Raw genomic sequence first — 26221 nt, 5'->3', positions numbered from 1 at the left:
ACGCACCTGAATATTTATCAGGATGGCACACTCTAGGTAATATCACCACATTTGTCTGAATCTAAGAATCTTAAGTATAGTGAAAAGCATCCCATCTGGACTGTCTTGCAAACCATTTAAGACTCTGGCATTAAATCTGATTTGTCATTGTGCTTTCCCCTTGAGTACTTCTTCAGCCCCCTCTGATTAAGAGTCCTGGAGCCACAGATGAGGAACTCCGTAGGTTGCTCCTCTAGCTCCAGGATTGGCAGAGGGAAAGAAGGTGGTGCCTTACTGATTAGAAAAAGGAAAGTTGAATCAAGCTCAAGAGTGCCCTTCCCCAGTAATTTCTTAAGTAAAAGCCTAGGACTGGGATTCTCCGTCATGAAGTAGTGGGTCCTGCAGGGCTGTTTCCTACCCCCAGCTCTCTCCCACTTTTTATAACTCTGTGTCACAGAAGGAAAAACCACCCTGCAAAGCCTTGGCTCTATCAATTTCCTCTACCATATATTATCATTAAAAAGTGAATGGCACTCTTCATCTTTTGATTAGTTAAGGATTGCCATCAGTTAATGAAACATACTGCACATGTAAAATGAGTTTTTAGGTTTGTAAAATACGAGAACTTTACGCATATATAATTTTAACCATTTTGTTAGCCAGTCATCAAATACTCTCTTTATCAAGAAAGAACATTAGTAGATTGTGTCGTTTTTCAGTCTAAAGATAAATTGAACGTATATTTGTGGATATCTGAGATACACTCTCTGTGATGTTGATCACTATGAGAGCGTATCAAGTATTACCCATGGCTAATGGCAGAAGAACATTTACTGACAAATTTTAAATGCTGTATTCCAACTACCAGTAATTTGTCATTGTTTGACAAACACCACCAGTATAATTCCTTTGATGATGGCAGTTTAGCTGAAAGAGTAAGGTATGTTCATACATTAGCATTAAAAGCATATGGTAAATGAGCTATTTCAATTAAAATATTTTATCTGATTATAAAAATAACTAGGCCTTTTGTAAAACAGGAAATTATAAAGAAGAAAATAAGTATCATTCATGATTTGCCACCCACTTATAACACTTTTAACCTTTTGAAATACATGTGGGTATATTAATGTACAGCTATATAATATACATAAATGCATATCAACAAATAAAATATATATTTTGGTAATTTAATTGTATATACAACTTTGTATACTCCCCTTACCATTATGAGGCAAACTTTCCTCCTATCAGTACAGAATTCTTTATTAGAAGCTTTTAATGGTCCGGTACAGCAGTGTTATGAGGGTGCAGCACAACGTTTGCTCGCTCTCAGCAAGAAGGCTGCTTTCAATTGTTCCCTGTTATAAACAATGCTACAATGAGCATCATTGTCCTGAGCTCACAGATTGTGTGAGGATGGTATGATATGATCTGTGTAAAACTTTAAATAGCGATGGACATTCAAAATGCCTTCCTCTCCTCTTTTTCTTCTCCCCCCTCCACCTACTTCTTCTGTATCTAATGCAATTTTGTTCTTAAGAAAAGAATCATAGGCTTGTAGTTATTTGTTTAAACATATAAAGCAGTAGGTTACTTTGTTGAGAATTTGTTCCAATTTTCACGTCCACACTGGGTGCTGCCTTTTGAATACGGATCTTGGATGGTTTGTGATGCTTCAGTATCCTCTGACATCCCATGTTAAAATATAAAGGTCCTTGCCAATCCCTTGCCCTGGAGAAATGTTTTCTGCTTCCAAGTGAAAGGGCCACATGGCAAGACATCTTCATCATTGGTCATATCTGCTTAGAAATATTTGCTGCTCTCTCCTAGGCGTGAGAGCAGATCCCCTGAAGCATATATGGCATTCCAGATCAAGGCCAAACTTCCCATTTGGTTTTGGAGTTTTGGGGCACCTCCCACACCCTTCCACCCCCAAGCCCTGGCCCTGGGCTCATCTGACCATCTGTTTTGAGCCCTCGATTCCCAGCATCTTGTGTTCTGCATTGGCCGATACCACCAAGTTCTAAGCCTGCTCACGGCTGAGCCAGCTCAACCAAAGACTTCTGCCTCTTCCACGGCCATGTGGAGAAATAGCAGCTGGCAAGAAATGTTGTTAAATAACTGAGCTCCTATGGGAATCACGGAGTTAAGCATTCCCACCCCTTTGGGCCACCTTTCACATTTGATTGATTTTTTTTGATTGGTTGTTTGCCTGACCTGATCAGAGAGTTTGGGGAGGAGTTTCTGTTGACACTTAATTTCACTTTGGGTAAAGTTTAAACATGACTTATCACAACTCTGACACATCTGGAAAGCCATGGTTTTCCCTCTCCTGTTCTCTACCTGTTGTGTTTACGAGAGCATAAGGTATAAAGGCAACTTTTCGTACATGGAAAGGAAGTTATCGTGCTGGGCCTTTTGGGAGAAAAGTCTTCAACCTTCTAGGTTATAATCACTGCTGAACAATCTTTCTCTTTGAATCTAGAGTTAATCAGCTTCGTACTTATTTCATTTCCCACCCATGAAAACCACCCATTTCTTGAAGGGACATCATTGTGGGGTTGCACCCAGGCCAAAGCTTCTAGGTGACTTTTTCCCCAGTAAAGTGGTTGTAGATCTGGAGCTAAAGTTGCACATGTCATAAGGTCATTGCATTTCACAGTGAAAGTAAAATAAAAGTTCTTATAGAGCCTCTGGTGCAAATTCAGCTTAATGTGGAGATCCTTTCTGTAACATCTCGGCTTGGAATCCTGCTATGTAGCTCCAGCAGCTTACAGGACTAGTAAGTTCATTTTTGGCCTTATTGTAATAGTTAAAACATCTTCTTTCTACTAAGTGAGAAACTACCGCCCTTCAACTTCAATTCCCTCCCTATTTGTTACAACTTACTATATGACAGGCGTGCTCCTGGGCCCCTGGGTTGTAAAGTTGGGGTAAATCACAGGATTTGCCTGTAAGGAGTTCAAAGTTTAGCCATGGAAATGGTCACAGTATGATGACAAGTTCCTGGGGAGTATTGGAAGAAGAGTGCTTAGTTCTGCTGGGGGAGGGAGAAGAAGGCTTCCCAGACAAGTGACCTTGGAACTGAGCCTTGAGTGGGAGGGTCAGGTTTCATTAGGCTGAGAAAGTGGGAGAAGGGCATTGGGTATTAAGAAAAATGTAAGTACAGCCATACAAGGGTGAAACTATACAGAATGAAACTGAGAGCAGGTGTGTTATAGAATGAGGTGATTCTGGAAAGCTGGGCTGGAGATAGTTTGTGGAGGGTCTGGAACGCCAGGCCAAGGGCTTTGGACTTTATCCAGTTGAAAAGAGGAGACTCTATGCCTTCCATTAAAGTGAGGAATGTAGCATAAGGGCGCTAGCAATGCAAATCCGAGTGAACCAGTATAACTGATGCTGCTTCAGCATTGAATTCAAGAAATATTTGGTGCTGGGATCCCAGAACTTAGTGATTGATTGCATTTGGATAGTAATGGAGAACATCCATTGTTCTAGGCTCTGTAGCTCCCTGAACATCATTATCTTGCTTCCCTAGTCCTCTCTTCTCTGGCACTCAGTTTACCAAATCCAGATGCCTTCTAGAAACTTCAACATCTTATCACCTCTCTTAGACATAGCAGTTTGTTGGGCTACTCTTAAATGCATATTCCAAAAGATATCTAACCAAGGAGGAATACAGTATCTTTTTAAGTGACCAGGACATTTCTTCCCTTCTCAATTCTTTGTCCTGTCCTCACCCCTCAGAGCCAGGAATGGACCCTAATCCATCCCCTACCTGAACCTCAGTCCATGCACCAGCACGATGTGTTACAAAATAGAGAACGTGATCCTTTAAAGGGAAAATGAAGAAAAATATTGTTGAACATTTATTTGTTCATTTGACATTTTGTAGTGTGTAAGGCATTGTGATAACTTCTAAATATATAGAAAGATGCCTAAAGAAATTTCCTATTAACAAGGGATATGTAGTCTAGAAGGCAATGAATGGCAGACACCCATACTTTTTATACATAATAAAAAAAAATACCTGACATGCATTCAACGCTCACTCTGTACATTTTCTAAGTGTTTGGCATGATTTAGCACAATTAAGTAGATACTTTTATAGCTTTCTCATTTCACAGAGGAGGAAAATGAGGCACAGTTGCCTAAGGTCATACAACTAAGAATTGGGGGAAACCAGGATTCAAATTCCAACATTCTGTCCCTAGAGCCTGTCCCTTCTGCCTCCTTGACTGTTAACATTGCATAATCTCTTACAAATAACTAAGACGTAAGAGGAACATGCCATGAAAGAGAAAGTTCAGGCTCCTAGGCTTGGAAAAGATGGCCTGTTTTGATCCCTTTGTAAATGATTCATCCCTGGGTTTCTTGCTGGCACATTTCTGAGTGTGGGGGAGGGGGGAATAACTGGTTGACCTCTCACATCTGTCTGCTGCCATTCGTAATTTACAGCGAGAAAACTCACACCCAACATAACCTTGGTGTTAAAGTGGTAATGTTTTATGCTTTTGCTTTTAGCAGGTAACAATAAAAAAAATCAATGGATTATAATTACAGGACCTTGAAGTTCCGTGTTGCCACAGACTGTGATGAACATGCTTTTATGGTATGACAAGCGAAGATTAGTAATTTATCTCTCCCCAAATGGCAGGGCAATTTATTATGTTGCCAGTTTGCTACCTCTTGCAGAAGGGACCAGATAATGTGCCAGGTTGCCCAGTGAGTAACAGCCTGGTTTTATTGCAAGGGCTAAACCAATCACATAAACTTCTTGCATTGGTTTATTGAGGTTCGATCGGTAAGTGCAGAGTTGGGAAACAGTTGTTGGTCAATAAGGGCTGAGTCTGGAGTGAATGAATGCTCAGCAGTTTCCCGACAGGTGAGTGGTAAGAATCTGGGTTTTGGTTTGGGGATTGGTTTTCAAAGAGGCAAGAGTTACTAAAACACAGTTTAACCTGCAGAAAGCATTTGCCGGTTAGTAGATTGGTAACTAAGTAAACAAAAGAAAAGGAAAACACAAATAAATAAAAAGCAATGAGGTTTTTTCATCTAGTAGTACTTGTCACTCCCCTATGCAATGGTGTTTTTTTTTTTTTTTTTTGCGGGGAGAGAGTCAGTGCATAGAAGGGGAATGGATTACAGTGTGTCGCAATGGCTTATGGCCCCTGGAGGAAAATGACCTGCTTTTACACAGCTAACCCAGGTGAGGTGGGGATGGGGGGTCTGGAATGTGCTCTGGCACAATATTCAGTGACTCCCTATATTCCCAAGCTCCCTGAACTCTGCAGCGATGTTGCAAGACCAGTCTTCATTGCCTCAGCTAGGGTCATGGCAGGGAAAGGCATTGCAGGTTCCTTTTGCCCTTTGTGTTCTGACTTTTTTCCTAGCTGAGCAAGAGGCTTCCTTTGAATATCTCTCAGGCATTTGGCAACAGAGACAACTTGAAGGACTTCAGGACCTTCTCTCTTGACTGAACCCTCCTACTGGATGTCCCAAGAAACCATTCCATTTGCCTCCCTTTGTGTGTCCAATCAATGAGAGCACTTCATCCTGGCAGTAAGGTATCTATGAAGGACTGTGCAGAGGGTGATGGGGTACAGGGAATTAGACTCAGAGAAAGAGTTCAGATGATTCCCAATATTTGAGATTTCACAGCTAATCTTGCCTGGACTTTTGGAAAGCAATCATTGTCCAAAAGGAAGTGTTGAATGGGGAAGCTTTGAAGACTCTCTGCCCCAGCTAAGACATTTCATGCTTCTTCTCTGTTCTTTTCATGAAGAGAATTAAACATGACAGAAAAAAAACAGTTTTGCTTTCCTCTCTCAAAAGATAGAAATTGGTTGACATCTAAGCAGAAGGCGAGTAATTGAGACACACGAAGAATTTCATAACTGGGACCTTTGTAGTTGTATGGTCAGAATTGGCTGGATTATGGGTGGTAATAAACAACCCCGCCATACTTTTTAACGGTTTGGTGCTCAAAATAAAATGCAGATACAGAATCCCACACAAAACAAAGTTTATCATAGTATTATCCTATCATATTATTACATCCTTATAACCAGCATTCAGGTAAGGAAATGGAGCTGTGGCAAGCATCCCAGACCCCCCCTTCATGCTCCTGTGCCTCTTCTCCCTCCAAAAGTACCCACCTGCACCACTTTTACGGCAATAACCTCACCATCTTAGTGGATTAAAATGATGAAAGTTTATTTTTTTCTCGCCCTGTGTTTCTGTCAGCAGAAGCAGGGGCATATCCCTTCGTCATTGTCATCATCCTTCGGGGGCCCAGGAAGACAGAACTTTCTAGAACATCATGGCCACCCCGCAGAGAAGATGAAAAAGTACACGCTTGGGGACTGCGCATCGACTTCTTTTAGCTCACCTTCTTTTTAAAATGCATTGGTCCGAACTGGTCACATGGCCCTGCCCCATGCCAGGGACCCGTGAAATGTAACTCCATCATGTGCCAGAAGGGGGCGTGTGTGAAAAGGGGCCAAGAATATCCATCTATCAACCAGCGTGAATGTCTACACAGCTCAGTTTTGGAATCGGAACTGGATTCAAATCTCATCCATATTCTACCAGCGGCTTGCTTTGCGCAGTTGGACAAGAAACTTTCTACCTGCTCAATCATCTCATTTTTAAAATGAGGGTAATTCGTAGGGTTCTTGTAAGGATTAAATGAAGGAATCCCTTAAAGCCCAGTGGCAGTGGCTGGTGATGGTGGTATTTACTGAGTTTAATCCATACTGTTCAAACACCCTGTGTTCAGGTAAGATTTTCAAGACTGAAAGGAATTCCCTCCAACCACTCTCCAGGATGGGGCAGGTGGCAGGGATCAGATCATCATGAAATAACAGAGTTAGGCACCACCTTTTGAAGCGCGATGGTCTTTCTATTTTCCATTCTGTCAGTGACCTATAGTTTGAGGCAGGGCACAGGGGGAGGTAAGGGAAGGAAAGATGAGACATCCCCACTGTTAGTTACCTTTGGGGTTTCTATTTTGTTGTTATTGCTTCAGGATGTTGATCTTTTCCCCCTTTTGGATGACAAGAAAGTGATTCATGTCCAGGGGAGGGACCTTTCTCCCTATCTCACTGACAGCAAAACTGTCAAAAAGCTCATCCCTATTCACAGGAACCTGGCAAAGAAGACCGAGCCTCCATATGGAAAATCAAAGTAATGGATCTGGCAGCGAGTTGCAAAGATGGTTTGAATCAGAGGCAGAGACAGCCCAAGGATATTGGGATGGAGGCTCGGGGGCTGTCTGTACCCTTGTGCCAAGATGGCTGGAACCTGGGCCAGTGAGTTTCCATTGGCTGGAAGGAGGCAGCCCCTGTCTGCAGAGGCAGCCAGATCATGGCAGGTCTCTGGTTTAAATTCGGCTCATCGGAGGGTCCTCGGAGCTAATTGGGAAGGAGCCGGACTGTGTTTTCTTTCCTGCTTAATAACAAGGCGGAATTGCTTACAGCTCTGGACTTTATTAGGGGGGAATTTGACATTGTTTTGTTGGACAGGGGCTCCATCCAGGAAGCTAATCTCTCACACCTGTTTGGCTTTGTTTAGGCGCCCGGGCCCGCCTCTCAGCTATCGCTGCAGTGAGTGATAGAAGGGGGAGAAACCAAGGGAAAAGGGAGAGGGTGCGCATTTCCTCCTATTTCTAACTCTAAAAACCTAGTCTTAATAAATAAGACATTTGCATCTGGTTTAGATCTATTCAACAGCAGCCATTCCGTATCTATCTATTTAGCACCTAATCTACGCACGAGGAGATCCTGTGAGGGCAGCGGGCAGGATCTGCAGAGCTCAGGCCCTCTTGGAATTTCCATGTAGGTCTTCCCAAGAAAGCCCTGGAACATATCTCATGATTCTAGGAAGCTGGGACTCTAGGAGAGGGAGGTTCCTCAAGAAGCTCTGCTGGCTCCTTGCCTGGGCTTTTTCTTTCACTGGAGTAAGTTCTGACATGATAGGTGCTTTCACAAGCCCCTGGAACCCAGCCCTTTATTCCTCTGGGGGGAAATTTTACCCTAACTGGTGCTCCCAGAATAATGGTCAGTGGAATGTAAAGAGAATGCATAGTGAACTTATTCACCTGGAGGGGTGCAGGGCGTCCCTCACTCCATGGAATGAGCTATGGGACAAAGGCAGACCTTCTGGTGATCAGTCACACTCACTTCCTCTTTTGGTTCCACCGTCCTCACAAAGGAGGCCATCCCCGGCACAAGATGCCCATGAGCAACTGCAGGAATAATGGACACATCCTGACCCTAATGGAGAGAAGAGGTCATCAGTAGCTCCATCTCTTGCCTTGAGCTGTCTGGGTTTGTATCTTCATCAGGGTCAGCTATGTAATTTGCAGGGCCCAGTGCAAAATGAAAATGTGAGTCCCAGCTGGGAACAGGAAGGCTCCCCCCTTCTCGCAGTCTGCAGCCCATGGTGGACGGGCGACCCCTGGGGGCTTGCAACCTCTGTACCTGGATTGAAGTGGGGAGCCTGCAGTGGGAATAGCTGCTGGCTTGTTCCATCTCCCCTGCGCAGGTTGCAAGGCAGGCACCTGACCCCAAAAGCCTCCTCGTACCTCCTTGTGCATCCTTATGTCCAAGTGGAGGGTGGCAGTGGTCACGGGGTAGGGGGGAGGCCATGTCAATCCAGGAAGCAAGTGGCCAAAAAGCCCTCCTGGGGAGGCAGTAGGAGGCAGGTCCATCTATGGGTGGTCAGCAAGGCCCTGCAGCGTGCACCATCAGACCTCACGTTGAAAATGCTAACTCAAAGATAAAATCGTTAAGACTTTTAGGATGGTGATCTCCATGAATTAAACCCCGAATATGGACCTGCTGGTCGATCTCAGCTTCACCCCCTTATAAGCAGGAAAAGCCTGAGAGTGTGATTTAACCTCTTTAAAGCATCCATTTCTTCCTGAACAAAATCATGATAATACGAGTATCTATCTCAAAGGAATGTTGCAAAAGTTTTTAAAAGATAATTCATCCGAAATGCTGAGAAGAGTGCTTGTCATTTAATAAGCAGTGTCAGCCATAATTATGATTATAGATCCTACGGGTTGAGTTTCTGGGGTGTGATGCAGGCTTGGAACTTAATTTCTACCCCCTTCCAATTCTACTGAGCTCCCCCCCCCCCACACACACACTGTTTCATTTCACCCTTTTGTGACAAGAGGCAGGAGGTTTCAAGATATCGAGCCTGGCTTCAGGAGACAGACCCGCATCATGGAGCATTGGAATTTCCCTTCCTGGCCAGCAAATACACACACACCGCATCCACATAAAAGCCAGTGGGGTTTTTTCAAAGGGCTTTAGAGCACCATGAGCAGACAGCAATAGTAACTGTAGTGTGTCCCCTTCCCATTATCCCCTTCCAACTACAGAAACTTTCTTTTGGGACTCAATTATACTTTGCTTTTCCATATAGATTTGGTCTGATAAAAAAGAGGGTTCTGCTGCTTTCTATAAAATAATGTGTAAAAACCCTTGTTCTGATCACTGGAGCTGTGGGAACTGCCTCTGCTGTAGACATTTGTCACTTTAGTTTTAGTTCTCCGTCCAGGTGGCTCCTGGCCTGAGGTGCAGTGGCTAAAGGTGGGTCTCTTTGGAGGGTCCCCAGACTGAAAACCTGAATTCTAACATCATAGGTGCCTCGCCCAAGTCTCTGGAGCCAGCAGAGGCCATGGCTGGGGTGCTCCAGGGTTTGGGATTTCCAAGAGCCTTCTCTTCCAACTCAAACTTAACAGGGACAAAAACTTTCAAAAGAGCTGCACCAAAGGGGGTGTTCTGACTCTCCCTTGAATAGCCCTGGCCTGAGAATCTGAAAACCTGTGTTCTAGTCTTACTGTGGTAGTTAGATTCAGTTGTCAACTTGGCCAGGTGTGCGTACCTAGTTCTGTTGCTGCGGACATGAGCTAATGGTACCTGAACCTCATCTGTTGCTGATTTACATCTGCAGTTGGCTAGGAGACGTGCCTGCTGCAATGAAGGACGTTTGACTTAATCGGCTGGTGCTTAAATGAGAGACCGCAACGTAGCACAGCCCAAGCAGCTCAGCATTCCTCATCTCAGCACTCGCAGCTCAGCCCAGGCCTTTGGAGGTGCAGAAAGGAATCACCCTGGGGAAAGTTGTCAGAACCCAGAGGCCTGGAGAGAAGGCCAGCAGAGACCATCCTGTGCCTTCCCACGTAAGAAAGAACCTCAGTGGAAAGTTAGCTGCCTTTCCTCTGAAGAACTAACAAAATAAACCCCCTTTTATTAAAAGCCAATCTGTCTCTGGTGTGTTGCATTCCGGCAGCTAGCAAGCTAGAACACTTACCTTAGCCATTCTTGATCCTGTGACCTTGGTCAAACTACAAAAGCCAAGAAGTGGAAATACACTCTATCTTCCTTTCTTACAAGGGTCTTAGGAGGTTTATATGACGGTTTGTGCAGAAGTCCTTTTGGAAATAGTTTCTGGAATACTATCCTTGTATGGACATTTTAAAGGTGAGCTCTTGCCTCCTTTGTCTGTCCTTTAGTTAACTTTGTGCTTTGCCACTTATGAAACAGAACGGCAGATAGAAGTAGTTTGTGCTGCATTATTTTCCAACAATAGCCTTCTTTTAGTGTTCCTTTTTTTGATATGCCTTTGTTAAAACACAGCTGAGTTATGAACTGAACCCATATACCTCTTTAATTATCACCCTATAAGTCATTAAAAACACCCCTTTTCCACACATGTAATTATGCTATTAGACAGAGTGAGATGGTAAATGTTTAATAGCCTATTCTCTGAAAAAATTCTATTAAGCCTTATATGTATATATGTTCCTTAAAAATTATGTTGATATAAAGGACGTATAGCACACAATTTGCAATAATTATAAAATATGCAATCCCTCTACCGTAAGTCCCATAAGAGCTAACTGATTCTCAAAAAATCTTCCACTGACTTTTCTTTTGTGATTGAGTACCGATTGCAATTCTGGAATGAAATAAAAGAATGAATCTTATATCAGAACCACACTTGTTTGTCAATGATGAAAATGGTTTCTTCTCTGAATCAAAGGATAGTTTTTGAATACTGGGGGAATATTTCCTTAACTTTATTTTGTCGTCATTGTTGTTGTTTTTCTTTTTGCTATTTACAGCATTCACAACCAAAGACTTGATGTACTGCATGTTTACTCTCCATAGTTAATATTTTTTCCATCACTTTATTAGGTCTAGACAGTCACAGAACCACAAATCAAACATCAAGTTGCAGCATTTTCAGTTTCCCTCATATAAAATTCCCTCACCATGGCCACTTTCAAGATAATGATGTGGCTTTAAATAACTGAGAGCTGGGACAGCCCCCACCAGTGCACTGGGTTATGGCCTATTTCCATCAGACAGGCAAGATGGTCGCACATAAAGAACCCAGAGAGCAAAGGTACAATGTTGTAAAATAAGACAGTGATGAGTTTCTCACCTTCACTTTTAATAGAATTTATTTAATCGTAAGTTTGTAGAATTTAACTTTTAATAATGGCTTTCCTATCAATTTAACATCAGGCTCCAGCCCATCCCGCATGTTTGTTTCTTCCTTCGTCATGAATCTGGAATTTTGAAACACTCAAAAAAGGGTTATTGAGGGCGGGCCGCGGTGGCTCAGCGGGCAAGAGTGCTTGCCTGCCGTGCCGGAGGACCCCGGTTCGATTCCCGGCCCCAGCCCATGTAAAAAACAAACAAACAAACAAAATATAATAAAACAAGAAAATGTTTAAAAATGTTTCCCTTTCTTCCTCCCTTCCTTCCTTCCATCCTTCCTTCCTTCTCTGTCTTTCCTTCCTTTCCTCCCTCTCTCTTTAAAAAAAAAAAAAGGGTTATTGAGTACTTATGTGTGCTGGATGTCGGACAGTCAGTGATACGGTACCTACTGTTGATGGAGAAGTCATAAGATCTTGCCAAATATGGCTGCCATGGCTGATGCAAGGCAACACAAAATGGCCTAACCTGCGACCAGTTTTCTTCCCGGAACTGGTGGTGGTTAGCGACAAAAGCGCTAACCTTAAATCTGCCCTCCGCCCTAGCAACAACGGTGACCAATCCCAGCCTGACATGTGTCCCTGCATGCTCCCAGCCTATATAAGCCTGTGCACTTCCTCAATAAAGCAGACGCCTTCCACTCACCTCTGAGGGTTGTCTCCTGAGTCGTTTCTTCGTGACTGTGTGCTGTGTGCTTGACTCAGTATGGCCACTTACCCCCAGCCATCAGCTAAACAACATACTGTCATGGAATCATCTTGACAAAAATAAAGGAATAAGAGGGGTCTTAGAGTGGTTTTAAAATGTGCGTGTTTTAATTGCAAAGTAGCAATTTTGTGTAAGGTGTATTTTTGCCCCATTCTTTTTTATTTTAAATAAAGCCAATCAATATACAAACACAAACATTCTTAACGTATGAACATTCCATACTTGGTGTATAATCAATGGCTCACAATATCATCACATGGTTGTGTATTCATCACCATGATCACTTCTCAGGACATTTACATCACTCCAGAAAAAAGAAATAAAAAGAAAAAAGAAAAACTCATACATACCATACCCTTTATCCCTCCCTCTCATTGACCTCTAATACTTCCCTCTACCCAATATATTTTAACATGTTCCCCTTATTATTTACTTATTTTTAATCCATATTTTTTACTCATCTGTCCATACCATAGATAAAAGGAGCATCAGAACAAGGTTTTCACAATCATGCAGTCACTTTGTGAAAGCTCTATTATCGAAAGCTGTATCATTATACAATCATCTTAAAGAAACATGGCTCCTGGAACACAGCTCTGCAGTTTCAGGCACTTCCCTCTAGCCTCTCTAATACACCTTAAACTATAAAGGGGTTATCTATATAATGCGTAAGAATAACCTCCAGGATAACCTCTTGACTACTTGAAACTCTCAGCTGCTGACACTTTATTTTGTCTCATTTCTCTCTTCCACCTTTCAGTTGAGAAGGTTTTCTCAATCCTTTGAGAAAATGAGTCCCAGCTTATCCCAGGGTTTCTGTCCCACATTACCAGGGAGGTTTACACCCCTGGGAGTCATGTCCCATGTAGGGGGGGAGGGCAATGAGTTTGCTTGCCATGTTGTTTGCCCCATTCTTATTTCCCAATTGCCTTCTAGGCCTGGCACTTTCTGCATTTGCGCTCCAGTTTTGTGCCTAAATATTTTTTGTCTTGATGATGAATTTGGCTATGGAGCTCAGAGTCATAAAGTGTCACCTTGAGGCTGGCTTTTAAAGTCTGACTCTGCTCTGCTGCATGGTGCCTGCCCATTCAGCAGAGAGGCCAGTGGCACACTTTATGACATTTGTGGAGTCCAGCACTTCCCATTTTTGTAGAGTCAGAACTTAGCCCTGAGACTTCCACCCCCCTACCTTATATGGACATGTGCAAATTCTGGATCCCCAGCCAAAATAAATATATGAAAACATTGAAAAAGAAATGCCCACTCACTCTTTGCTGTGGATAAGACAGCGTTTACGTTGAGGGGCTCCCTTGTTTTGCAGGTTTCCCCCAAAGCAGGGCCTTGAAAGCAATGGTTATACCTGTTTATGAGAGAAGGGGGAGGGTTCTGACAGTGTCAAGTATCTTATCCAGAAATGGATACACATGCACGTGCGTGTGTGCGAGTGTGCCCGTGTATACACACACACACACACACACACACACACACACAGAAAGGGTAAAAAAGAAAGAATTCCCTTCATGCGATTGCGGAGACTGTTGATCACAAAGGCAGCGAGTGCTCTGTCATCACGGGTAATATCTCCTGAAATGACTTGGAAAATTTTAATTACGTTTGTGCCTTATTTTCAGCTCCTGTTATCTTTTGAACTCCTGGAGGCTAGGGGGTGGGTTACGCAGCGGCCCGGGCTTTCTCTAAAGAGTCTTTGTCTCTCTGGCCAGGTATTAAGTTGGTGGCGCAACAATCGTAGGTACATTCGGTTCATTTTTCTTCCCGCTCCACCCCCCCGCCATGCGCCGTCCCGGGGCTGAATGTGGGCCTGTGTTCTCCCGCGTCCTCCGCCTCAGCCCTGCAAGGGGGACCCAGAGAGAATGGGCCACAGGAATGCTTCCAGAACAGAGCTGAATTGTTCAGGCTGCGTGAAGAAGAAAGCAAAGACGGGGGGAGGGGAGGGAAGAAGAAAAGCTCTCCTTGTCGGTTCGATTTCTCTGGAGATATTTGGAGGATAACACTGTAATTTTTTTTAGGGGGGGGCCCACGGGGGGAGTAGGGACGAGAGAGCTGAGTTTTATCGGCACAGTGGCCCATACAGAAAGGTGACATTTGAGAGAACAATTGCTAGGTTGTTTGGCCACATTTGCTGCTATGAATGAGGCTTAAGAAAAGGTGTCTTTGGATCGCTACTAATAGTCGTCTTCATCATTCCTGCCCTCTCTCTCTCTCTCTCTCTCTCTCTCTCTTTCTCAGTTCCCTTATGAAATAAGGGCACCCAGGTAATAAACAAAGCACTATAAAAGATCAGATGGAGGCATTCTGTGGGCTCATTCAATGTCGGGAGCAAGCATTTTGCGCTCCACTGCTGGTGCTTTCGGCTTCAAAAGCTGGTTTGAGACTATGGAATTATGGGGGGTGAGGGGGTTAGACTAGAACTTTCTCCCACTTCCTACAACCTTGCTGAATTGGTGAGGGGCTCTGGGCTGTGGCCCTGGTTGGCTAAACCACACCCGACAACCAAGTGACAGAGGAAAGGATGGCAGGGTGGAGACCTTTGGATCTGCTCAGTTGGACTTTGGATTTTACCGACTTTCTTTTTCAAGCCTCATGTCAGATCCAGGTGAGTAGCTAGCTGCCTGGGTGAAAGAGCTCTCTGCCAGTCGAATCTGACTTTATCCCCCTCTTTGACTCGGTTGCGAACCTTCTCTCTTCCTCTTTTGCCTCGGTTTAGGCAATCTCCCAGCAGACGCCTCCCTGGCGGCCTGTCGTGCGCAAAGCAGGCCCCGCACTGCAAAGGAGGGAGATTAATGTGCAGGAATGGGGAAGCTGGGTGGGCTTATTTGATTTGGGAGGAGAATCAGCAATGAGTGGACGGAGAGAGCCATGAGTGGGTCTTCTCCCAATAGTCGTGCTTTCTGGCCACAAGACTTCTTGCTCCGGGCTGGGCCTCTATTTTCTGCCTTCACAGCCTCCACGTGTCACCTCTGCTGTCAGCCTGCGAGATTCACCATAATCAGACCTGGGAACTGTTGGCGGGTATGAAGGAGCCTATCTGACTTAAAAGGATATAAAGGGCAGGCAAGTGGGCAGCAGGCACCGCTGAGGATCTGGTTTCTTCTAGGGTGTTGGTACCCAGTGCCCTTGGCTAGAAAGTTCGTCCATGTGCAGGAGCTGATGAGCTGGGCTCCGATAGGCCAGACCTCTGAGTAGACAGGTAACGAAAGATGAGAGGGGGCACCCCAGGGTTGTGGGGAGTCTCTACTTCCCCAGAGCCTGGTTATTCTTTGCCCTGCTATTTGTTCTCCTCTTCCTGGAATACAGTAACCAGTACTTGGAATATAATCTTGTCACAGACCCGAAAGAAGTTATGTCAGTTTTGCAGTTTGCAGAGAGTGGGTTTGTGTCTCTTCCTTCCGTGGATGAGTACAATTGAGTGTGCTATTCGCACTTCAGGGGTGTATTTTACCAAGCCTCAGACGGGTCATTTATGGACAGTGTAATTATATCAGGTGCTTAGTGATAGACAGTGTAATTATATCAGGTGCTTAGTTTTAGGCGCCCCAAGAAATAAATTGTCCTAGCAGTCATGTAGCCATGCTTATATTTTCATTGGTGAATGATAACAAATAGTAGCTAAGTAGATACAGTCTGTAAGACTAAGCTGTTTTATATTTATGCAACACTTTAAGCTTCAGGATTTTAAGCCCTTTCCAAATAATATAATATATAAGGTTTTAATTTTTTTTTTTAACCTCCATTTTGCTGGTAGAGAAACTGAGTCAAAAGTGGTTTCATTTATCTTCCAGTTGTTAGAAAAGTAGTGTTGTTGGAGTTTGGCCAAAACTTCAGACTTCTGAATCTTCCCAGATGACAAATAGTGTGTGTGTGTGTGTGTGTGTGTGTGTGTGCACAGGCATGGGTGTTTTTCTATGTGTGTAAACCTATGTATTAAGATACGTGCTATGAAAACTGTATATAAATATAATAGTATATGAATTGATCTGTTAAGGTGTGTGAGTATAAAATATTTAAAAATACCCATACTGGAGAATATTGTGTGATTGTGATTTGGTAATTTAGCCTTGGGCTCTAGAACTTTCCACAGAGACCTTTTTGACAGCCTGGAGCCTAAGAAAGGAGGCCAAACACTGCCAGACATAGTATTAATTCGTAGGAATAGGGTTATATTTAATACCTCATAAATGTATTTCACAGACAGGTACAAAGTTTAATATATGTACATAGGGTGCTTAAGTAAGGAAAAACAGCTGCCTAGAAGCTTCCCCAACTTGCCATCAAATAGAAAATTGCCACTGTATTTGCTCAGCTTTGAGGCATCTTTTTTTTCTACAGATGTCTGCATTTTCCAAGCTGTGCTGATTTCTCTGAAAAAGAAAAATAGGGCTCTAAATAGGATTGATCTTAAAAAAAAAAACCTACCAAACTGTTGGTTTTAACCTGTGCTGGAACATAGTAGGGATGCAGTGACTGTTTGAAGAATGAAAGAGAGAGGGAAGCATTGGCTGCCCCAGCGCTGCTGTGTGCTGACGCCCGCTGCCACACCAACCCTCACACGCACGTGCTCTCTGGAGTGAAGCTTTCAGAATGAGAGTGGTTGCCTTTTGACTCACTTGACAAATTCTTTTCTTAATGTGTCTCATTTAGTTTTTTCATGGTTTAAATTCAGTCACTCACTTGATTGCTTAGGAGTTATGCAAATATTTCTCCAACCTTTCTAACCTGCGACTTTCCTCCTTTGCATTTCCTTCATTTTCCTCCATATTGGGAAGTCTTCTGTAGGATTACATTTTCTTGGAGCCTGCGGTTTGTAAGATGCATGCATTCTAGTCCATGTGTACCAAGTCCTGGAGCAGAATTTGATTTCCTTTCCCAACACAGACCCATAACCCACGGGGGAGGGGGGGGAGTTAGAATGGCCGGTGGCGTGAGTGGCATCACGGGGAAGGGCAGGATTGCTATTCAAAGAAGGAGAAAGGGGAAGAAAACGCCTCATTGCTTGAGAGGTCTACAGTGAACACCAACTGCCATTTGACCATCCGCGGCTGTGTTCTGATCAGCAGTTTGCCCAAACCCTCCTGGGTGAGCCCATAATGTATGGCTCTGGCCATTGCCTTCCACAGACTTATGGGGACCCATGGCTCAGACACAGGCATTATTCACTGCTTCTTTCTCTGCTTATCAGTCTTGTGGGTAAGGGCAGCATTAGCCATTGGCCCAGTGGCCTCTGAGAACTCCATGGCAAAATGCAGGAGAACACATGGCCCTGTGGCTGGGGCTCCCAGAGGCTGGGTGGTGGCTTGGTGCTAGCAGTGCTGGAGGACAGATTGGCTCCTAGCCATCACTGTCGGCTAATCATTGCACTAATCTGTTCGAGGGAGGTTTTGTGTGCGTCTGTCCCCCCTTCCCTAAATCCCCAAATTGAGAACAATAGGAGAATTGTGTTTCTGCACTATTTCATGAGATAGGTCAGGGAACTGCCACCGGTGCAAGAGGCCTGCCACCCGTCCCGGCGGGCATTAGCTGGAAGCCATCGTTCAGAGACTGGAGACCTGGGCATAGCAGCTTTGGCCAAATCACACTGGAGCGTTTCACTAGCTGAGTCACTTGAACAGCTGCTGTTACGGGGTTATCAACCCAGGGCCCTTTTGAGGGACCTCAGAAGCAAGTACAGTGCTTGCTGGAAGAGAAAGGGAAGAGGAGCTGGGTGTGTATGTGTATGTATATGTGTGTGTGTGTGCATTGAATTCAACCCATTTCTCCTTGTCAGAAATTGACTCTGTAACTCTGTCTTAGCTTCTTTAGAATGGAAGAATTGAAGACCTAAAACCAAAACTTGCAGTAGAAAGCCTGCAGAATGAAACAGAGAAAGTTTGTTTTTTTAGGGGGGGTGGGGAGACAAACATGTTTGTCTTTAATATTTGAGTCAGGGTGTCAGCTCTACAACGTGGCGTTAAAAGAATCTACAAGGTTGGTCTCTGATGAGGGCGAGTGACCTGGAAAGGGTTATTTAAATATTAATTGTGTTGATGTCCCAATAATTTAGGAAGCAAGTGCTTTGTAATACTTTTGCCTAGAAGATCAGGCCAGGAAGCTCAAGGGTTATGGGGTCGAAAGGGTCAAGCAGACCTCACTGTACATCTCTTGCCGTCCACGCGAGTTTCTCATACTCTCCGTGAAATGGGGCACACGCTCCTCCCTGCTAGTGAATTTCTACAGGCCAGTGGTTCAAATGTTAGGCATTGTGAAAACAGGGCCCTTGCCAAAGTATGAATCGGGAGAAGTGCAGAGGACCTTAATTCCTATTTTTTGCCCTAGGTTTTCCTAGGGTCCGCTTCGGCCGACCTCCGCAGCTCTCCCCAACTGCTCTCTGTCACAACAGCAGCTGCTGGGCTCAGCAACAAGGAGGCTGGGGTGACCGGGGAACGGAGCCGGCTGTCAGTGTCATTTGGCAGGAACTTTCACGCTGGCACTGAAGGGCAGTTCCAACGAGGGAGGTGAGGATGCTTTCACGGGGTGGGGGCGGGCGGGGGTGTGAGCACGAGGTTAGACTGCACAGGCCTCACCCCTGGTCCGTGACCCCGAGGGAACTGCTGAGTGGAATTAGGCAAAGATTCAGGCAAAGACCCATTTCTCCACTCTCGGACCCCAGGCGTTCTCCAGCCTGCGTATTCCAGCTCCCCACTACCATTTCCAAATTTAAAATAAAAATGAAAACGCATGGAAAAATACAGTAAAAGTGACAGCGCCTTCCCAGTTTCCGACAGTTCTGTTTTGACTTAATGATCAGCCAAACTGGAGTCCCTGGGTAGCGAGCTCAAGTTGTCACCTTGTGCGATTAACCATTTCCCTGCCTCTCTTGGTGGGTGACCTTCTGGCTTCAGTGACCTGCTGATCCTGTGCCTTTTCTTTTGGGCTCATGGCTCTGTCTGAAGAGCCGGTTTTAACTCCTGGAGCCAAAATTGAATTTACTGCAGTCTCACCTTCCTGTTTTCTTCCCTCTTTTTTTTTTTTTTGCCAAGTAGGGACTGAACCAGAAGGGTGATGCATGGGGAGGGGCAGGAAAAAGTGCCAGCTCTGGTATCATCCTTGGAGGTCGCACAGTCAGTACTTTTATCTTGGTTAAAGGTCAAAAGGCAGAGACAGGCTCACTTTAGAACTGGGATGAGATAGGAAATTGCTGGGAGGCAGAGGGAGAGCTAGTGGTCATATATATATATTAGGTCAACAAAGTTAGTCCTTGTGACATTCACTCAACCCCTTATCCCTCCTTTTCCTATCATCCCTCTGATTTTATCTGTCTTCACTCTGTCTCTTGGATGTTCAGAATCCGCAGTTCATTACCGATGTTCTCTTTTTTTTTCTCAAAACTTACATATCCTAACACCATTCGCCTGAGAGCCTTTTTTTTTTTTAAATATTTTTATTGACAGATCTTCACACACATACAGTCCATACATGGTATACAATCAGTGGCTCACAATATCATCACATAGTTGTGTATTTATCACCATGATCATTTTTTAGAATATTTGCATTCACCCCAGAGAAAGAAGTAAAATGAAAAAAGAAAAAAAAATCATACATCCCATACCCCTTACCTCCCCTCGCATTGACCACTAGTATTTCCATCTATTCAGTTTATTTTACCCCTTATTCCCCTATTATTTATTATTTTTTATCTATATATTTTTTGCTCATCTGTCCATACCCTGGCTAAAAGGAGCATCAGACACAAGGTTTTCACAGTCACATACATTGTAAAAGCTGTATCGTTATACAATCATCTTCCAGAATCAAGACTACTGGAACACAGCTCAACAGTTGTAGGCACTTCCCTCTAGCCACTCCAAATATACCATAAACTAAAAAGGGATGTCTATATAATGCATAAGAATAACCTCCAGGATAACCTTTCAACTCTGAAATCTCTCAGGCACTGAAACTTTATTTTATCTCATTTTGCTCTTCCTTCTTTTGTTCAAGAAGGCTCTCTCAATTCCATGATGCCAAGTCCCAGCGAATCCTGGGAGTCTGTCCCACATTTCCAGGGAAATTTGCACCCCTGGGAGTCACATCCCACATAGGTATCCAACTTATTAATAACAAAAGTAATCCAAGTTGATGAATTCTCCAAGAGCTACTGGCTTAATGTGTTATTCAAAAAGAGTGAATTTCGAAATTATGGTGTCCTCCTCCAGCTTCATATTAATTCACATAATTATTTATGTAAAATATATCAGATTGCAACCAAAGAATCGAATTTATTTGTTTCACTTATGATCATTTCTGTACATAATTTTATCATACTGATGTTAAAAACATAATGTGCTGAGGGCAATGGTGGCTCAGTGGCAGAGTTCTTGCTTGCCATGCCAGAGGACCCGGGTTTGAGTCTTAGTGCCTGCCCATGTTAAAATAAAACAAAACAAAAAAACCATACTGAGTGTTAATAAGATGACTGTCTGACTGTCTACATTGGGGAAGCAAAATTAAGGTGTCATTTAGAAATAAGCTTAACGTGGATTAGAAATGCTGTTTTATTTTTGCTAAATATTAAAATATTTTAAATTTTAGTATTTCTAAAGATGTAGTATATTTGCACGATTTCAAATTCAAACTATAAAAGTGCATACCATGAGTACTTTCTTTCCAATCCACCCTTCCATCAACTTAGGTCTTTCTTTGGAGGCAACTGGTATTGCTAGTTTATTGCCTAATCTTCCAGAGACATTTTAATGTATTTATGGGCAATTATATAAACTCTACTTAATTTTTAATTGGTGTGTGTATTTATTTATTTAATAAAAAAATTTTAGAGTAGTTTTAGGTTTGCAGAAAGGTTACAAAGATGTTGCAGAGAGTTCCCATGTTTCCATTGCCCAGTCATCCCTTTTGTTGACGTCTGACATTATTATGATCATTTGTCACCACTGAGGGCTCAACTCTGGTACATCACTATTAACTAAACTCCGCAGCTTACTTAGATTTTATTAATTTCACCATAAAGAGCCTTTTCTGTCCCAGGAACCCATCCAGGCTACCACCTTAGATTTGGCCAATCATGCTTCCTGAGACTTCTCTGCTCTGTGACTGTTTCTCAGACTTTCCTTTTTTTTTTTTTTTTTTTTAATGACCTTGACAGTTTTGAGGAGTGCTGGTCAGGTATTTTGCAGAGTGTCCCTCAATTACGATGTGCCTGTTGTTTTTCTCACGGTTAAATTGGTGCTACAGGTTTTAGGAAGGAGATGCCACCTCCATCATCCTATCAAGGGGACATAGAATCCACATGACTTAACACTGACAATGCTAACCTCCGTCACCTGGCCAAAGCAGTGCTTGTCAGGTGTTTCCACTGCAGAGTTTCTGTGTCTCTCTTTCCATACTGTACTCTTTGGAAAAAGTCACTAAGAGCAGGCCATGTTCAAGGACTGGGGAGATACATTCCACTTCCTCGCAATCTCCTGAAATTTTTAACGAGATGGAGGCACACTCTTAAGGGTATTCTAGAGTCTTGTTTTTTTTTTCTTTAAACTTTGCATATTTCGTAGATTGTTTCATTATACAGTATTTAGAGAGCTTCCACATTCTTCATTAATTCGTGTTTATTGAGTAGGTAAATTAATACCATAAGTGATTTGACTCGTCCTCCTCATTATGTGCATCTAGGTCGCTCCAGTGTTTTGGTATAATAAACAATGTTAAAATATATAATCTGATACATTTTCAACTATATATGCAGGAGAAATTCCAAAGAATCAAATGGCTCCTTAAAGAAAATGTGCTTTGTATTTTGTGAGCTGCTATTGTATTGTCCTCCATAGACAGTGAGCCAATTTATTCTTCCCCCAGTAATGTATCATCAGTGTGATTCAGTGAATGGAATTCCAGGTTCCCTGGTAGGTTGGCGGAAAAAATTCTTTTGAACTGGAGGACCAATTCAATGCTCTTGCCAATCTCCTTAAATCACAGCACAATAGCAATTACCATAGGACACCGGATTGCTTACGTGCATCCTGGTCTCTGCTTTCTTACTGAGTCGAGAGCTCTACTTCCATGCTGGACTCTCCTCCCAGTTCTTTAAATACAATCTCATTCCCACCCAGTCTTTGTCATGCTCTTGAAACCTTCCTATTTTTGCAAAGAACTCTTTTTTTTTTTCCCAAGACTTTCACCCTCTTTCTCAGCTATCCATTGAAACCTCATACCTTGGTTAAGCCAATCTGGCTCACTGTTGGACATCTTGGCATGCATGCCCTCCATCTAACTTATATTTGTTTGCACATATGTGTGGCTAAGCTCAGCTGCTGAAGTCACTGCCATGTTCAAGAATGCCTTCCCCTCCCAGGTATACCATGGATATACTTAGAGTAGGGACTGTATCTTCTCCTCCTTGCATCATTCTCAGGGCTCCTGAACCCAATGTGAAATGAGCCCCAATTGCTAGAGCTCTGACTGGCCCTCTTTTCCTCCAGGCCCCTCCATCACCTAGTATGCTAGAACTAGCTCCCTGGGAGGAAACCATTGTCTTGAAGTATACATCTCTCCCTTGCCTTTTGGTACCCACGCTCTTTCCTTGGAATATCACGAAAGGAAAAAAATATTTTCTTTGTGGCTAAGTGATAATTTCACAGAGGTTACTAGTATGATTTGAAATTCTTCTGGGACCATTACAAATCAAAGTGGAGGAACTCTGGCCACAAAAGATGGTGTGGTCATGGGGACTTCCTCTCTGATGCATTGGCATTGGGCTTCATGGATTTATGCGCTGCAATGGCTGCCAACCAGAAGGCTCTTCTACTCGGCCACTGTGATATTACACTAAATGCCTTTGAGTGCAAAATACTCTTCCCTAATGTAGGTTATCTTTTTTCTAAATCTCTAAAAACTTAAATCTTCCTAAGATCAAAGCAATGAAAAGGCAAGGCATATTTCTTTTTGGGACAGTTTTTTTTTTTTCCTTTTTCTTTTTTTTTTTTCTGTCTGATGAAATCTCCCCACTCCACTTCTACTTTCAGGCCTCCTTACACGCCATTTGGTTCTCCTCTGCGATGGCTAATTTTATGTGTCAACTTGGTTAGGCTATGGTGTCCAGTTGTTTGGTCAAACACTGGTTCAGACGTTGCTGTGAAAGTGTTCTGTAGATGTGGTTGATGTCTACCATCCATTGACTTTAAGTAAAGGAGATCATCCTCTCCCACGTGGGTGGGCCTCCTCCAGGCAGTTGAAAGCTCAAGGGCAAAAACTGAGTTTTCTTGGAGAAGGAACTCTGCCTCAAAGCTGTAACATAGAAATCCTGCCTGCGTTTCCAGCCTGCCGGCCTGCCCATTTCAGACTTGCCAAACTCGCAATCACATGAGCCAGTTCCTAAAAATACATCTCTTAATGCACAGTCCATACATCTGTCCTACTGGTCCAGCTTTTCTGTAGAACTCTGACTGATGCAACATCCATTCAGCCACTTACATTACAGCATTTTAGCACTGGAAGGAATCTTTGAACCCCAAAGCAGAGACTCCCAAAAGGTAAAGTCTCTCTCACAATCACATGGCTGGTACAAGAAGCTTAATGTTGGGCTCGGGCAGTCCTCTAACCCATGACTTCATTCACACCACCTTCTTTATAAGAATCTGGGAATAAAAATGATAATAAAAAATTACGATAGCTAACCTTCACTGAATATTTTCCATGAGCCTAGGTTACAGTAAATGCTTTGCACATAGTGTCTTCTTATAAGAACCTTATAAGGCAGGAAACTGTGATTTTCCCCATTTGGCAGATGAAAGGATTGAGGAAATGGCAATTATGTTACCTGTCCAAGCTCACACAGCTAATAATAGGTGAAGCCAGAGGTCATCGGCTCACAGAACCTGAACTCTTAATCCCATTGCTTTGCTCATCTGAACTATATTACACAGAAAAGTAGCATAGGGAATGAATATTCAGTTTTGCAGAGAATGTGGCAGAAAGTCTCTGCTCTTGAGGGTTTCCGTTCTAGTTGAGGGACAAGACACAGTCACAGGGTTGCCAGATAAAATGGAGAACACCCAGTTAAATTTGAATTCCAGAAGAGCGCATGGCATTTTTTTAGTGCAAGTATGTCCCAAATATTGCTTGGGACATACATATATTAAAAAAAAGTATATCCCTTGTTTATCTGAAACTCAGATTAATTGACTTTGAATGTCAGATAAAAAAACAATTTTTTAAAGTTTAAATATGTTCAAATATTGCATAGGAGTTACTTTTCCTGAAAAAGGTATTTGTTGTTGAGCTGAAATTCAAATTTCTTTTGGGTTTCTTGTATTTGAATTTGCTAAATCTGGAAACTCTACGTAGGGAGCACTTCGAAACATTTAAAAGCTTATGTTCATGCAACATACTCCATGCTCCTTCCTTTGCCTTGCTGCAGACTGTACTATCTTCTCCTCTTTCTCCTCCTCCTACAGCTCTTCCTCTTGGCTCCTTCTCCCCACCGCATGCCCTGTGTCCAGTACACAGAGCCTTGCCATACAGCGGTAAGCACTAGAGCCCAGCAAGTGCCAGCTGTCTAGCTGTCATTGTGGGGACTTTCTTCCTTCTGCCTGGGTGCTCTGCCTGCACTCTCCCCCAGGAGCACTTCTCCTCTCGCCTCTCCCCGCTGGCTCTGCCCAACCCGCCACCCCACCCCAGACACACATTCTGCCAGTGTCTCCACCCGACCCAGTGGTGTGCCCTGGTTTGCATCAGGTCACTTTGGGCTCATTAGCATTCATCTAAGTCACGGGGCCCAGAGGGAACGAGGCAGCAAAGTTGCCTGGCTGCTTCTCTGTCCTCTCTCTGAGATAGGCTTTCACTGCAATTGGGGTGAGCTGTTGGGGTGGGGTGGGCGGGTGCTCGGAGCAGACGAGTTACAGTCGCAGCTTGTGTACTCTCTGGGACGGGGGTGTTCGGTTGGCTATTTTAAGGCCAGACTGGTGAATGTTGGGTTCCCCTTCGTTTACCTAGGCTTTCAATATTTTCCCTGGCACACTTCGAGGTGGTCACAGAATGTGGGAAACCAGGCAAGGGAAAAAATTAATGTTCTGTGATGACGCCCCTGGTAGCTGCTGCTAAGTTCCATGGAAAAGACGGGGGTTGAGGTGGGGGGCTGGTCGCTATCTGTGTCTAGGTGTGTCTCCTAAAGCTGTTAGCTGTATTGGCACCAACTCAATTCTAGAGATGGTGGAAAAAGAAAATTGGCTGCAAACTCTGTCCTAGGTCTGCCTGGTAGCCCCAACTCCACCTCTCCCGTGGAATGACTTTGCCCACAGTGAATGCTCCTTTATCGTCAGCGATACTGACTTTTTGAAAATACTGTGTAGGCCTTGTGTCCCAGATGCCTGTGGCATGAAGGCTCTGCTTCCCTTTCAAGAGTGTTGGCCTAAAAACCCACCCAGAAACCTGAGAAAAATATCTCCACTTGGCAGCCTGGAGGCTGGCACTGCCTTCTGCTTCTTAGCCCACTGGCCACAAGCTACCAAGTGGGCCATTATTATAAGGGAAGGAAGCAACTTCAGTACTGGGAATTACGCATCAGGCAAATTGCAGTTAGGTAGAAGTTTCACAGGGCACATTCCTGCATCACTTAAACTCCCATGGTGAAGATTTATTTTGTCACCCTCCATGGACTGTAGATTGGCTTAGCAGGAAAGTACCCTGCTTATCTTCCGCAGGCTTGGCCCAATTGGTTAGCACTGTTTCATCAGTGCCTAGAGTGGAAATTGAGTCCAAGTGTAGGTGTGAAGTTGTTTCTGTGGTTGGATATTGGTTGTTATTATAGACCAAGCAATTGTTGAATGCCTCCTAAGCACCAGACACTTAGTCTGGTCATTTTGCCTACATTATGTCATTCAGTCTTCAGAGTAACACCATGTGGTAGGTATCATTAGACCTGCTTTCCAGATTAAGTAGCTTGACTACTGCTGCTTTAGTCAGATTCAAGGTCAGCCTGGAGGACCTCCTGTGCATTTCTTCCT

The 26221-nt window shown here is 43.6% G+C and overlaps 2 long non-coding RNA genes across 14 annotated transcripts in view; both read left to right on the top strand.

The window, feature by feature from the left end:
* The window catches only part of LOC143687072 (uncharacterized), a 56865-nt gene extending 46419 nt beyond the window's left edge, over nt 1-10446 (top strand). The window contains exons 2-5 of one of the 12 annotated variants that reach the window (XR_013177388.1): nt 4507-4594; nt 5409-5549; nt 6229-8312; nt 9952-10446. This is a non-coding gene — a long non-coding RNA (uncharacterized LOC143687072). Of the gene's footprint in view, nt 1-4506; nt 4595-5097; nt 5192-5375; nt 5550-6228; nt 8565-9951 lie in introns of those variants that run through there. The other 11 variants (XR_013177399.1, XR_013177398.1, XR_013177390.1 and 8 more) reach the window with 11 other exon arrangements.
* A 4047-nt stretch (nt 10447-14493) lies between these two features.
* Nucleotides 14494-26221, top strand: part of LOC143687073 (uncharacterized) — a 64353-nt gene continuing 52625 nt past the window's right edge. For both annotated transcript variants that reach the window (XR_013177400.1, XR_013177401.1), the window contains exon 1: nt 14494-14826. This is a non-coding gene — a long non-coding RNA (uncharacterized LOC143687073). The remainder of the gene's footprint in view (nt 14827-26221) is intronic.

Source organism: Tamandua tetradactyla, chromosome 6, assembly GCF_023851605.1.
Source record: "Tamandua tetradactyla isolate mTamTet1 chromosome 6, mTamTet1.pri, whole genome shotgun sequence".
Lineage (NCBI taxonomy): Eukaryota > Metazoa > Chordata > Mammalia > Pilosa > Myrmecophagidae > Tamandua > Tamandua tetradactyla.
Note: the sequence above shows the minus strand (reverse complement) of the source record. Positions and strands in the feature narration are given on the sequence as shown.